Genomic DNA, 13441 nt, shown 5'->3' on the forward strand with positions numbered 1-13441 from the left:
CCCGGGCAACTATAGGCTGGTCAGTCTCACCTCCATCCTTGGTAAAGTCTTTGAAAAAATTATCAAGGCTCACATTTGTGAGAGCCCGGCAGGGCAAATTATGCTGAGGGGAAACCAGCACGGGTTTGTGGCAGGCAGATCGTGCCTGACCAATCTAGTCTCTTTCTATGACCAGGTTACGAAATGCCTGGACACAGGAGGAGGGGTGGATGTCGTATACTTAGACTTCAGGAAGGCCTTCGATACGGTATCCCACCCCATACTGGTGAACAAGCTAAGAGGCTGTGACGTGGATGACTACACAGTCCAGTGGGTGGCGAATTGGCTGGAGGGTCGCACCCAGAGAGTCGTAGTGGATGGGTCGGTCTCGACCTGGAAGGGTGTGGGCAGTGGGGTCCCGCAGGGCTCGGTCCTTGGACCGATACTCTTTAATGTCTTCATCAGTGACTTGGACGAGGGAGTCAAATGTACTCTGTCCAAGTTTGCAGATGACACAAAGGTATGGGGAGAAGTGGACACGCCGGAGGGCAGGGAACAGCTGCAGGCAGACCTGGATAGGTTGGACAAGTGGGCAGAAAACAACAGGATGCAGTTCAACAAGGAGAAATGCAAAGTGCTGCACCTAGGGAGGAAAAATGTCCAGCACACCTACAGCCTAGGGAATGACCTGCTGGGTGGCACAGAGGTGGAAAGGGATCTTGGAGTCCTAGTGGACTCCAAGATGAACATGAGCTGGCAGTGTGATGAAGCCATCAGAAAAGCCAATGGCACTTTATCGTGCATCAGCAAATGCATGACGAATAGGTCCAAGGAGGTGATACTTCCCCTCTATCGGGCGCTGGTCAGACCGCAGTTGGAGTACTGCGTGCAATTCTGGGCACCACACTTCAAGAAGGATGCAGATAACCTGGAGAGGGTCCCGAGAAGGGCAACTCGTATGGTCAAGGGCCTGCAGACCAAGCCCTACGAGGAGAGACTAGAGAAACTGGATCTTTTCAGCCTCCGCAAGAGAAGGTTGAGGCGTGACCTTGTGGCTGCCTATAAGTTCATCACGGGGGCACAGAAGGGAATTGGTGAGTATTTATTCACCAAGGCGCCCCCGGGGGTTACAAGAAATAATGGCCACATGCTAGCAGAGAGCAGATTTAGATTGGACATTAGGAAGAACTTCACAGTTCGAGTGGCCAGGGTCTGGAACGGGCTCCCAAGGGAGGTGGTGCTCTCCCCTACCCTGGGGGTCTTCAAGAGGAGGTTAGATGAGTATCTAGCTGGGGTCATCTAGACCCAGCACTCTTTCCTGCTTATGCAGGGGGTCGGACTCGATGATCTATTGAGGTCCCTTCCGACCCTAACATCTATGAATCTATGAAAACCTGTACTGTGGGGCTGAAGGGCACTGGGTGTGAGTGGGTGGGGAGCCAGTGGGAGCACGGGGCCCAGACTGGTGCCCCGGGGCCAGTGCCAGCAGGGCCTAAAGCAGGGTGGCAGGAGCACGAGGTCCCAGCCGGCAGGGGCTCTATGAAGCTGGGCCAGCTCCCCCCTCCCTGCTGATGCAGCCCAGCCCGGCTCCACAGACCCCTGCCAGCCTGCACCCTGCTTTGGGCCCCACTGGTGCTGGCCCTGGGACATTGGTCCCAAGACATTGGGACATTGGTCCCAAGATGGTGACCATGGGGCGGGGCACCTGTCAAGGGGCAGGACTACCCATGCAGCCCTCCACAGCCTGCCAAAACTGGGTAAGTGGCCCTCTGCCCAAAATAATTGCCTGCCCCTGATTTAGAGTTTGTTTCATAGTTTCATTGATGTTAGGGGCTGGAAAGGACCTTACAGATCGTTGGGTCCAGCCCCGCTGCACTTGGGCAGGAAAGACTGCTGGGAACAGATGACCTCAGCAAGAGATGGGTGTCAAGACACTTTTTGAAGATTGCCAGAGTGGGTGACTGTACCACTTCTGGGAGGAGCCTATTCCAAACCTTCAGCACTCTACTTGTAAAGTTTTTCCATATGTCCAGTCTGAAGCAATCTTCAATCAATTTGTGCTCATTATTTCTTGTCCTCCCCTGAAAGGCCTTAGTGAACAGATACTCCCCCAGGCCCTGATGTACGCCCTTGAAATACTTATAGGCTGCCACCAAGTCTGAGTCTTCCCTTCTCCAGGCTGAACAGTCCCAAGCCTTTCAGCCTCTCCCCATATGACCTGGTCTCAAGGCCTCTAATCATGCACATGGCCCTCCTTTGGACTCTCTCAAGCTTCTCCACATCCTTCCTGAAGTGCAGCACCCAGAACTGGACGTGGTACTCCAGCTGCGGTATCACCAAGGCCGAGTAGGGCAGGAGGATGACATCCTTAGCCTTGCTTGAGATGACTCATTAGATGCATGCCAGTGTTTGATTGGCTCTGCCAGCTACAGCATCAGAACAGTGTCTTGGAAAAACAGACAAAAACACCTGAATGATGGCACTTTAACCCAGGAGGAAATGCTTTTGCCCAGGTCCAATGCGACATTTTTCTATAACCCAAGTACTATGGGATCTTGTGCAGGCTATAATTTAAAGTGTTCTATCATACATTTTACTTCTGTCATTTTTTTTTTTACCCTGGTACCTTCTGCTATTGTTGATGTACTTGGCTACCAAAATGGACTAATCTGAACAGCCACAAGTTTTACAACCAAGTTTTACATGTAGCCAAAACTCAACAAGATTGAAAAACAGACCAGACATTTTTACAGCTAACAAGAACATCCAGAGTTATAAGAATGAAGACTAACAAATTTAGGAAGAGATATCAAACACCATGATTCAGGGCTTAAATTCATCTCTATTAGGTTAGAAAGTATGAGTTTTCTCATGCTTCCTCTTGAGTATCTGGTGCTTGTCACTGTCAGAGATATTACACTGATGTGATTGACAATAAGTCCAGCGCAATTCCTATGTTCCCAACTGGAATAATATTACAACTGCCAGTACATGATAGAGCAGAGCTGTCATTCTTCATGTGCTCACAAGATGATCAGTCCAGACTAGTCTCCCACTATTCATTTTTGACAGTCCAGTGTCCCCAATCAAAGATGAATCTTAGCTAACACCTACATGTTGGACCAGAATGGTTTGTCTGCTTCTCCATGCTCATTCAAGAAAGAAACTAGTTACTTGAATTAAAACTTGCCAGGAATTATGTAAACCTCAGTAAAGTGCAGAGGAGATTTAAATACTTTGTCAGAAATAAATTATTCACATTCCTCAGCAGTGCTGTAGCAAGCGGTAGGAAGGAAGGGGGCATGAGCGGGGCGACTGCCCCAGGTACCGAAGTGAAGGGACACCAACAAGCAGCAACTGCCCAGCCCAGGCAGGAAGTGGGACAGAGCCACTAGCAGCTCGTTTGGGGGGGTGGCATGGGGATGGAAGAAGGGCGGCTCGCTATGTGCACTCCCAGGGAAGCATGGCAAGGCATGTGCCTCCCAGATCTGTGCATGCCGAGAGGGTAGGCTGCTGCTGCTGCGAGTTTTGCCCTGGGCACCAAACTTGGTGGCTATGGCACTGCTCCTCAGACCTCCTTTTCTGAGTACATATGACTTTTGCTGTTTCTTGCAGATCACTTACGAGTTACTGACCCAATCTACTTCTCTAAACCTGCTCTGATTTCTCTCTCCTTTCTTCTGTGTTTATCCTTCAATAAAGTGTGACATTTGTTTGGCTATGGAGATGTAACCCATTTCTGAATGTCATATGCTGCAGGCCAAATTCTCTCCTCTTATAAATTCACATAAATCTACAGATTCATACCATCGGGGAATTTATCTCTAATATTCAAGATTTTTTTAAATCTTGAATTTTAAATTAATACTTTTATTAAATTCTAATCCACTAAATCAGCTCCTCTGAAATGGGTCATTATTATTTACACTGTAAATTTCTAGATTAGAAATTATTTTGAAATTAATGCTGCAAAGGCCATTGTACCAATTATAAGATAAGAGGCATTAAAGACAACTACATGAAGTCATAAAAAGTTTGATGATTTATGGTAGAAAAAAGTAACAGTTTGAACAAGCTTCCAGGAAAGTAGACGCGGGGGGCAGGGGCAGACAAAATGAAAAATAGATTTTTAAAAGCTTTCCCAAAATTGCTTGACAAGTTGGAATTTTGTGGGAAAAAAAATCTCAATACAAACACTACTGAGTGACTTCTAATCCAGTCTGAGTCAAGAGTATGTGATCTGTCTGGTTAAAAAAGAAAAATATTGATACTGAAGACAACTGGTACATAACTAGATTAATTCTGACTGCTGAAACTTTAGCTGAAATAGATACCCATGAACCCCAATGATTATTAATACTTTTTAAAAATTCTATTCCATTAAATCAATTCATAGAGTTATACCTCTGAAATGGGTCATTTTTATTTATGTTGTAAATAAATACACACTGATCTAACTGCACCAAGTGTGAAGAAAAAGAAAATACATCTCAGAACTGTGAACTGTACTAGCATTGGCCAAGAAGAGCCCGAGGTCATATTCTGAGGTCTCAGGGCTGTGAGGTATGGCTGACCAAGGATATAAAGTTGTTATATAATCCAATCTATTTCCAAGGTGTAGATTGGAAACAGATTGGATTTTCCACTAGTGCAGGGGCGGACAATTATTTCGGAAGGAGGGCAGCTTAACAAGGTTTGGTGAGCTTTCAAGGGCCACATGGCTAGCCCCGCCCCTTGGCAGTTGCCCTGCCCCCTGGTCGCCATCTTGGGATCTGAAGTCCCGCTCATAACCCCTGATCTTTGCCACTGGAAGTCCCTCCCCTTGCTCCCTGGAAATACTCCTGGGAGGGTTGCCATCTTGGAACCCAGAAAAAACCCAAAATCATACACTCAAAGTCAAACACCTGCTATAACGTATTTTAATTTTATTACAGAAAATATTTTTGTCATGATTTGTGTCTGCAAACTGTGTATATAGAGGATTGCATAATAACTAAAAATAAATTCTTAGTCTTGTATACTATGTGGAGGGGTGTGGTTGGGTGTGTATGGTGAGGCGTGGAGGTGTATGTGTGGGGGGTTGTGAGGAGGTGTGGTTGTATGTGGGGGACAACAGGGTATGTTGGGCAGTGTAATATGTGGGGGGTTGTGGGGGCAGGATGTAGGTGTGTAGCATTTGTGGGGTGTGAGGGAGCTCAGTGACTCTTTACAGGATGTGCAGTTACACAATACATAAAAATTGTCTTCAGAGCTTAGAAGCCAAATGCTTACATTTTTACAGCCTGCCAGTGGAATAGTGCTACAGTAGCATGAAGTCCATTTGGATTATATCCAAGTCAGCTGCCAGTCAATAGATGAGACAAGTCAGGTTGAACAAAGAACCCATGCTACTTCCACTCACTAGCTAGCACTGACTACTACAGTGGTTTTCAATCTTTTTTAATTTGTGGACCCTTTTAGAAATTTTGAATGGAGGTGCAGACCCCTTTGAATTGTAAGTGTGGGTATTGACATATGTTTGATTTATCATAGTCCGCTTTCGTGGACCCTTTACACACAGCCTGCAGACCCCCAGGAGTCTGCGGACCACAGGCTGAAAACCACTGGACTGGTGGAATAAGGGCTGTAATGTTTTGAATTATGATACACCAGCCATACTGCAGGCTAAAATTCAAATGCAGCAGCTAGATAAGACAACCTAGTATCAGTACTTCATATTTCACATGCCAAAGAAAAAACAAATAAGCATGCATTTGTTTATAAGAAAATATGACATTGGCTAGATAAAAAAAAGCAAGGAAATCTAGAGAAGAATGTTTTGAACTGGGTTGATCTTGGTTGGTATCATAGATTTTTCTGTGCCTCTATCTTCTAATAAGCATCTTCACCATTACCTTTTAATACTTCCTAGCTTGCATATTTTATACAGATTAGGTTTTACTTGATGAAACTTGTTCTTTCTTAAAATAGTAGTGTAGTTTTGAAGCACTGTCATACATTTATTACTACTAATTCCAGTCCATCTCCAGCACAAACTTAATTAGAAATGCGAGTCTCACCTACACTTCTTTTGCCACTGGCAATTCCAATGAAACCCAAGCTGCTTGCATCTCTAAATCATCTTCTCTGATACAATTTTCCCTTAGATGGTGTAGAATTTGTTATTAAGATCCAAGATGAAACATGACCCTTTTAGAAAAAAGAAGACTATAGGAATAAAAATATATATAGTACAGTAACAGTTGCTTCTCAATGTGCCTGTGTAACACTCATTAACACTTGTGGCAATTTTGCAGTATGCCCGGAACAGGAGCTTAACCATAGTATTCAGTATAGTTGATGTAAATTGAGAAAGGTACAACTAAATCTTCACATGAATACACAGCAACCTGAGGACATAGAAAGTTACTGAAATAAAATTACCAAAGGAGTGAAATTAATACATAAAAACTTGAAGGCAACAAAAATATTAATCCTTTGTATCTGCATACACAGGGTTGGCAAAATTTGATTTAAAAAAAAATAATTTTGACAGATAATATCAATGGATATTTTTAAGCATTTGTTTAGATTGTTATCAATTTTAAATTTTCATGACATTAGAGATATGGGGGGGAGACAATTTATTAATGACAAATGTAACTACAGTAGGACTGCTGCCACCAGTCCTGGCTCCACTCGTCTGCAGCTCCCTCTTCCACTTTGTCACTTCCTCTTCCTTTGTTCCCAGTCCCCTGGGGTTTGTAGGAGTTGCAGTCCAAACTACAGTTGTGTAGGACTGCTCTCCCGCTGTCGCACACTCCATCAGCCAACATTTTTCTTACATCCCCTTTCTATACATTTTGATTATTAATGATGGAAATATTTTTTGTCTATCCGAGAGTGTGAGGTGAAATCAAAGTTTATCAACATTTACCAATAAAATCAAATTCTGCCAAGCCTATGTACATGGCACCTTTCAGAAGCACACTTTAAGTGTACTTCAGAAATGTCTCATTCCTGAGGGATAAGCAAAGTACAGAAAACAAAAAGAAAATCTACTGCATCCTAAGTACATGTCAGAGACCCTATAATAATGAGAGTTCAAAACAATATGTATTAGGGGCCTGATCCAAAGATCACTGAAATTAATGGTTGCCTATCTTTTTCACAGACGATCAGACTTTAAAAGGGAGATGGGGCGGGAGGCAGAGGAACATGTTGACTGGTTTGGCTTTTTTTATTGCTTCTGTTTTTGTATTTTCTTTTTATAAATAAAAATAAACTTTGCCATATAACAAAATGGTGTTTCCTTAAGCAGCAGTGTCTGCAGAAATGTCATTGCTATATTAAAAACCAAATGCTTCTACGCATATTTGTCCAATAAGCACACAAATTATAGAAGGAGTCATTCCAGGAGTCATCGATTGCCCCCTTCAGTTAAAAGTTTACAAAAATGCACCTTACACTTGGTGCACTACCCTGATATGCCTTAAAAGCTGAAAAGGCAGGCAACACCCTTTCTTCCCCAAGCATTGTATAGACTCACTTATCTTTAACAGGGGAAATACTTCAAAAAAGTCAAGGAGATAAGAGAGAGACAGCTCAAACACAGTAGAGTGATGGATTTTAATGGGATATACAATTTAAGTAATAATGTTAACTAGTCAGAGGGGACCAGAAGGCATTGGGGGAGTCCCTGTTCCCCCGAGCACTACCAGGAGTGACTAGAAATAACGGTCACAAGCTGGCAGAGGGTAGATTCATACTAGACATCAGGAGGCGCTACTTCACTGTCAGGGTGGCTAGGATCTGGAACCAACTTGCAAGAGAAGTGGTGCTGGCTCCTACCCTGGGGTTCTTTAAGAGGAGGCTGGATGAACACCTAGCCGGGGCTGTTTGACCCCAATACTCTTTCCTGCCATGGCAGGGGTCGGACTTGATGATCTGCTTAGGTCCCTTTCCAACCCTACCAACTATGAAACTATGTTGTAGTATATAATGCTACTTTTAAACAGCTAAACAAACAGACCTTACACAAGTCACTGAAGTTGCTCTATGTTAATCTGAATGAGCCTTAATATGATTCCTCAAGCAGCAGACATGCAAAACCGTACCCACCAAATCATACTGTTAGAAGAGATCATAAGGGTCATCAAATCTAAACCTCTATCCACATGCAGGTTTCATTGTTCCCAGACAAGTTTCTGATCATTCCTCTGGAAAGCCTCAAATGAAGAATATTCCCAGGCAGCTTGTTCCATTGTCTTATTGTTTTTATAGTTATGAAGTTTGAGAGATTTGATCTAACTTTGCCTCCCTACGGTTTACTTTGCTGAGAGAAACAATCAGATAGCCATTTATTTAGTGCATAGTTCTCTTGGTAACACCGTACCCTGCTGTACAATATTGACGTCAAAAGAAATAAAGTGCTAGATGCACTTTTTAAGCTTTCAGCCCACTCCAAATAAAAAACCTATGGACTTTTTCACATTGAACACAGAGAACGCAGCCAGTCTGAAGCAGTAAAAATACCTGGCTAATTAAGATGGTATTCCACCATTTATGCAGGAAATTTAGGATGGATTGGTACCACCATCTTCCAATTGTAAAACTCAGTAGAAGGTGGATCTGAATCTAAAAAGCACTCTATCTGCCAGCTGAAGCTGCTGTCACAGGGTAAATGACCTACTATGAAGTAAGCAATCATAAAACATAACCAAGTGGCACAAAAGGAATTTCTTCAGCTGAGTCAGACTTCACATCACACAGCAAAAGGGGATTTTTAACACATCAAGATGCAAATCCATCTGGCAACAAGCAGCAGCAGAAAGAAAATGATAAAATTCTGACATATTAGTGACAAATCAAAATGACTACCAAATGAGCATTTATATTTTTTGCTTTTAACTTAGATTAATGAAGATTATAACTGCATACAATTTTCACAGTGAACATATAACAAACATTTGTACAGCACACAGCAAAGTCTGTACAGCAAACATCTGTGCAAAAAAGAAGGCCTGTGAACATCTGTATAAGACAACAATTTTGATCCCATTTACTTGAAACATGGAGGCAAGAAGTGGGAAAGGAAAAGCAGTTTGCTTTATCACAGAATTCTGATACTCTGAAATGCAGTTTAATTTGAATTAGGAGCAAAACCAAAAGTTCTCTATGAAAAGAAATGAAGCCCGCAGCTCCATAGCAACACAACGTGCCATTGAGCCTGTCGGAGAGCCAGGCAGACAAGTCTCTAGATCACTAGGCCTGGAAACCTGTCTGCCAGGCAAGAACCCCGGTCCAGGTTCCATCAGGACTTCAACAAAACTTAGGGCACCTATGCAAAACACTTTCATTTCACCATCTCAACAAGTTCTGACAAAACAATGTTTCATCAGAATTTTTCCGACCAACACTAGTAGTTGCCAAACTGTTTTGATCAAGATCACCTTCTAAGACATCATGTCTCTTGGGTCCTTAGTCCATTTAGGGCTACCACCATCATCTCCACAAAATTATGGGTACACAGGAAATGTAAACAGTAGCTACAATGGTGGAAAAGACAGCGATGAGCCTGGATTAAATGAAATGCCCATACAACTGGAATAAACGGCCATGAAACATACTTATTTAATCTCCAACATGCTTCCAAAGCAAAGAGAAAAAAGAAAACAAGGTTTCATACAAGGAAACTTATAATATTTTTAAGCTGGCCTGCATATTTTTCCAAACACAGAAGTGTGTTCTCCAACAGTTGTACAACATGGGAGTCCTGCTTCTTCTTACCAGGTCTAGCCTTCTGTGCTTTGCCTACAGAACTGCCATTTATGCCAAAAAACCAATGAACTTTGTGGACAGAACCGTTATAGAACTGGGGCCAAACTTTGCAGTCTACAGAGTTATAAATTTTCCCTGCTCTTTTGGAAATTAAGGTGAAGGTAGGTGACTATTTATGAACTACTGGGGCTTAAGTTAAGTGCCCTCTTTTCCTATCATTCCCAAATAAAAAAAGAAACAAAAATAAGTGGCAGATTCTGCCCCGTAGCCAGGTTCTGATCAGACAGAAGAATGAATGAAAGATATGATGAGCAGCCCACTGGGAGTTCCTTTACAGACTTGTTTGTACCTACTCTGATCTACCCCTAAGCTACAAGTGGCAGTTACAGTAGCCTAATGCTTGTTCTAACACCCACTACTGGCATAGGGCCCCTGTAACAGAATCTGGCAAAGAAGCTGGCATGGAAGCCAGTCAAAAAAAATTTCTTTCCCAGTCACCTGAGTAGCATAAAGAATATGGATCCTAGAAAAGAAGCAGGCCTAAAATGAACAAGACTTCATTCCTAGCATCTCTACTGATGGATGCAGAGGAACACCAGTTCTGACAGGCCAATAACCTTCAAAAAATCTCTATGTTTTAATGGACTTAATGTGCATTTCATCTCCTACAGGGTTTCTCTTATGGACAGGAGTTGCGGCAGATTCTGTGGGGTTTTTTGGTATGGAGAAAAGAAAAGAAAAAGCAAATCCACAGGTCTAGATGGATCCCCTTCCCTAACTTTAGTAGCACTTTACTTCACAAGTAGTGACAAATTCTGGTTCACAGAGAAGAACTGTATCTGTACAATTCCAACAGCAATAAAATACCCGGAAGCTTTCATATCTGTGTAATTTCAGTCAATTCCTCCTGCCAAAGTTGAGGAAGTTCTCATCCCTTTCTCCCCCCACTTATATTTTAGATGATAAAGAAACAAGGTATGATTTAGCTTGTCTAAAATGCTCTCTAGGATTTAAAAATGTTTTGGCTTGGAGCCATTCAACTGCAAGCTCTTTGAGATGGACAGACATTTTGTTGGATGTGTACAATACAATACTTAGCACAGCAGGGTCTTGGTCCAGGAGTTGGGCTCCCTGCCACTACCACAATATTCATAAACAACGAGTAGCAATGGCAGCAGTGTAGGGAGTCCTTTGTTCACAGGCCAGAAAAGAATGACTACATCAAAGAGAACATAGATTATGGAAAGCATTAACAGACTGACTAGACTGATTCAACCTATTAGATAGGGAAAAAAATCCTATTGCAGAAACTAACTTCATTTCTATGAGAAACCATGCACTAGCTATGCAAATTTGCCCAAAAACACTGATATGAAACGAAGGAAAGTGGATCATGAAGAACATTAGCATCAGTTAATGTAAAGCACTACTTCAATTCTAAATGCATTTCTAGCTCCTCCAAATAGTATGGTTCCCCCCTCTTCCCCTTATATTGGCTGGATTTGGGTAGGGAAAGTTCTGGATGGCAATGGATATATTGGGTGTAAAACATCCAATACAATTGAAAGATACTGGGTGTACTGTGAAGTCACTGATTTATTCTTATTCACGATGACAACCAACATTCATGTAGTTGGACCACCTGCTGCAACTTATCTAAGAAGCAGGCAGATACACAGATAGATACTTGGTGTTCCCATAACACAAAATATTTAAAGTTCACTTAATGTAACACTTACAAAGAATTATCACACTTTTCTGGGGGCTATACTCCTGTAAAATGCCTATATTATGGTCTGGAAATATACATACTGCATACTGTGCGTTACACAGCCTATTATGCTATTTGCCTCTAGAAGAATATGGGTACTCTTTCTGACAGATTTCACAGCTTTAAAAAGAAATAGAAAACTACACTAGAGGTGCACCAATAAAAGGAAAATTAACATTATCAGCTATCGACTTTTTTTGGCCAATGTAGCTGATAATATCACTGATAAATATAACATGCCTTCTGGCCAGGGCCTCTGGATGCCTCATGCACACGCACAGCTGCCATGTATGTGGCCAGGAATGCGGTCGGGCAGTGTGCAGAGCAGCTCCCTGCAGGCAAGTCTATGAAGAGGAAGGGGGTCCGGGGGAAAGGGGCACAAGGGGGATATATCAAGGCTCCCACGGTGAAGGAGGGAATGGGGCAAGGCCAGTGAATAGGACCCTGGGGCTAGGAGCAGGACGGAGCCAGCAGCGGTTTGTCCAGGGTGTGGGGGGGGGGGCTCCCCGTTGCTGTGCACAGTCCAGGGGAGGCATGGGAGGGTATGTGCCCCCCCAGATTTGTGTAAAAGGCAAATGCAGGCTGCCTGCTGTGGGATCAGGGCCAGAGGCAGCATTAGCCTCTTCCCATTGTGAGGGGGCTGGGCTAGGCTTGGAGCGAGTGGGAGCAGGGAGGGCTCAGCTGCATGGGGTGGGATGTGGTGGCACTGGGAGGGGTGGCTACTGGAGAGGCTAAGGTGAGCTTTGGGGTATTGATAGTCCCCAAGACCTCCCCCCTCCCCACCCCATAGTGCTGCCCCTGCTCAGGGCACTCTACTGCTGATACAGATGGTTAATAATCAGCTATTGGTATCGACCAAGAAAATCTTTATAGGTGCACCCCTATTTTACACTTTAACATTTGAAATTAAATGCACACTAGGATGATATATCCTGTATATAGTCAATAAATTAAAAACGTCAGAGGCCTTTGGCCTTAAAATACATAATAATCAGTGAATTAACAGGAGGCCAGAGACAGTAAGAAGCGCTACCATTTTACTGCCAAAATTCAAATGAAAAAAATCATTTAAAAATGAAAAGTTAACAACTCGAGATATTTAATATAAAATAAAATTTAAAAAATCCATTAAATTATTTTGCACAAAAACATTTCTGTCACCTCCAGGGGATATATATTTAGGTTATTATTATAACTGCATGCTTAATTAAATAGTCAAATGTAAAGGAAAACAAAACTTTGTAAAGCAGACACAAAAAACTGCTGTCAAATTGCTTGAGGCTTATAAAATTGACTTATCTTTTATTCCAGACAAACAGAAAGACCGATGAGAATTTTTTTCAGAAAGCAAGCTTTCACTTAAAAATAATTCAGTTCCTAACCTTGTAGTTGTGGGGAAAACTTTCAAAACATGAACCAACAGTAGCTGCTGCAGTGCTATTTTTCCATTCTTCAGACAGAGCTCTTCACTTACTTTGCTCCTCAAACCTTTGTCAAGGATCAGCAGTATTTTAAGACATACTTCAGTTTTATGACTACCCTGTAGATTGCCCTAAACCAGGAGTGGATAAAATATAGCCTGCAGGCCAAATTCAGCCCACAAGGCCATTCTATCTGGCCCATGGGGCCTCCAAAAAACTCACTACTGGACCACATCTACCTCTCTGAAAGCCCACTGGGTGGGCTTTTGGAGGTCACACACCACTGGATCAGGCAGCAACCAGCCCTCCAGCTGGGAGTCCCACATGGAGGCACCAAGCGTGGTGTGGTTTGTGGATGGGCATGGGGGTGTGTGCGGGATGTGGGCCCCCTGACACCCCATCCACCCCATGGTACACAGCCCCTACCACCAGTGGCAGCAGCCCCAGGCCCTTGGAGCACTCATGGCCACAGGAGGCAGAGCCTCCCAGCAGTGTGCAGCTCGAGCTGAGT

At 43.1% G+C, this 13441-nt stretch overlaps 1 protein-coding gene across 3 annotated transcripts in view; it reads right to left on the reverse strand.

The window, feature by feature from the left end:
• Positions 1-13441, reverse strand: part of JAK2 (Janus kinase 2) — a 158915-nt gene that overhangs the window by 85356 nt on the left and 60118 nt on the right. Inside the window, exon 1 of one of the 3 annotated variants that reach the window (XM_019478133.2) lies at positions 6039-6180. The exons of the other annotated variants lie outside the window; for them this stretch is intronic. The gene's annotated coding sequence lies outside the window, so the exon portion shown is untranslated. Of the gene's footprint in view, positions 1-6038; positions 6181-13441 lie in introns of those variants that run through there. 3 annotated transcript variants of the gene reach the window in all.

The sequence above is a fragment of the Alligator mississippiensis genome, chromosome 3 (genome assembly GCF_030867095.1).
Source record: "Alligator mississippiensis isolate rAllMis1 chromosome 3, rAllMis1, whole genome shotgun sequence".
Lineage (NCBI taxonomy): Eukaryota > Metazoa > Chordata > Crocodylia > Alligatoridae > Alligator > Alligator mississippiensis.